Source organism: Odocoileus virginianus, chromosome 25 (assembly GCF_023699985.2).
Source record: "Odocoileus virginianus isolate 20LAN1187 ecotype Illinois chromosome 25, Ovbor_1.2, whole genome shotgun sequence".
Classification (NCBI taxonomy): domain Eukaryota; kingdom Metazoa; phylum Chordata; class Mammalia; order Artiodactyla; family Cervidae; genus Odocoileus; species Odocoileus virginianus.
The window spans coordinates 36833376-36835577 of NC_069698.1; the positions used below are offsets into that span (position 1 = coordinate 36833376).

Here is a 2202-nt window from a genome sequence, read left to right on the forward strand (position 1 = left end):
TTTAAATCCATTCAGCCAATCTGTGTCTTTTGGTTGGAACTTTTAACCCATTTACATTTAAGTCATTATTGATATATATGTACCTATTGCCATTTTCTTAATTTTGGGGGGTTGACTTTGTAGATCTCTTTTCTTCTCTTGTATTTCTTGCCTATGTAAGTCCCTTTAACATTTGTTGTAAATCTGGTTTGGCTGAACTGAATTCTCTTAACTTTTGCTTGTCTGAAAAACTTTTTAATTCTCTATCAACTTTGAATGAGATCTTAGCCTGGTACTGTAATCTTGGTTGTAGCGTTTTTCCTTTCAATACTTTAAATATATCCTTCCATCCCCTTCTGGCCTGCAGAGTTTCTCCTGAAAGATCATCTGTTAAACATATGGGATTTCCCTTGTATATTACTTGTTGCTTTTCCCTTGCTGCTTTTGATATTCTTTCTTTGTGTTTAGTCTTTGTTAGTTTAATTAGTATGTGTCTTGGCAGATTTCTCCTTGGGTCTATCTTGTATGGGACTCTTTGTGCCTCTCAGACTTGATTATTTCCTTTTCCATGTTGGGAAAATTTTCAAATATAATCTCATCAAAATTTTTGTTATACCCTTTCTTTTTTCTCTTCTTCTTCTGGGACCTCTATAATTGGAATATTTGTGCTTTTGATATTGTCCTAGTGGTCTCTGAGACTATCATTTCTTTTCATTCTTTTTACATTATTCTGCTCTTCAGAAGTTATTTCCACCATTTTATCTTGCAGCTCAGATTTGTTCTGTTTCAGATATTCTGCTATTGATTCCTTCTAGAGTATTTTAATTTCAGTAATTGTGTTTTGTCTGTGGATGTTTTTCTTAAAAACTTTACAAATTTAATGTGAAATTAAAAAAACAATTAAAAAATAAACAGAAAGGAGTCCACTTTCTTTAATGTTGTACAAAAAATATTTGAGTAGAACCGAAGTAAGCTAAACAATATCACATTTGTTTACAGCACAATCTAGCTTTTCAAATTAACTTTACTATTCAAAAAATAGAAATGAGGTTGTAATTTCCAGACTGGGAAAGGGATAACATCAAAAAAACACTTCAGGGATGTTTATTCCACACTGTGTATAGCTGTGCTCACAGAGATTCTTCTCTTACTTCTCTGCTGTACAAAAATTCAGTTGTATATAAAACTGAGCCTTCTCAAAAGCTGGGGCAGACTAGAAATGATGGTTCAAATCCAGGTGCACCGTCATACAGTTCAAACAGTGGTGCAGCTACCAGCTTGTAATTTTTAGGGACTACAAACAAGACTTTCTCTTGAAGCTGAACTAAAAACAACTTCTTATATTCTTTAGATTTTTGTAATATGTACAGGAATATATGGATACCGTGGAGGTTCAAAATCTGGTCTCCACTAGTTGCCAATGCAGTCATCGATGACCTAGTCTTCCAGGACTCCATCTAGATGACCCAATATCTCTGTCATTAAGCATTTTAGTTCTTCATCTTCATCTTCTCTTGGGTTAAGCTCACCACCTGGTAATTTGAAGAAAGTTGTTCCCAGCTGTAGCAGTAACATAGAGGGGGAGCCGGTGCTCATAGACAATCAAAACCCTTTCTACAGTTCTCCTCATACCAACTTTATCAAATTCCTCCCTCATGCACCGAAATCTGGCTACAACAGAGCTGCCCTTCTCATAGAGGAGCTCTTTTGTACCAAAGGTGGAATTGGTAAGAGGATACAGGTTGGTGGTGCACTCCATGGTGACAGGATTGGTCTGCTGGATGTACTTGTTGCCAGAATGGGTGACTCCCCAGGGTCAGCCGGTCTGTGAGCGATCGTGTGGCACCATGGACATGCTAGTGAACTTGGGCACTAGTGGTGAGCTGAAATCAGGAGGCAGGGAGGTGTATGTTTATTCTTTAATTCTTCTAGGTCTTTGTTAATTGATTCTTGCATTTTCTCCATTTTGTTTTCAAGGTTTTGATAATCTTTACTATCATTATTCTGAATTCATTTTCTGGTAGTAGCCTCTTTCCTCTACATTTATTTGGACTTCTGTGTCTCTAGTTTGTTCCTTAATTTGTGTAGTATCTCTCTGCCTTTTCATTATTTCTTTTTGACTTATTCTGATTTAGGTCTCCTTTTCCTAGGTTTCAAAGTTGAATTCTTTTTCCTTTTGGTTTCTTCCCTCCTAAGGTTGGTCCAGTGGTTTGTATAAACTTC

At 36.3% G+C, this 2202-nt stretch overlaps 1 pseudogene; it reads right to left on the reverse strand.

Moving 5' to 3' along the window:
- Nucleotides 1-1149: 1149 nt before the first annotated feature.
- Nucleotides 1150-1834, reverse strand: LOC110146642 (cleavage and polyadenylation specificity factor subunit 5 pseudogene; annotated as a pseudogene).
- Nucleotides 1835-2202: the final 368 nt, after the last annotated feature.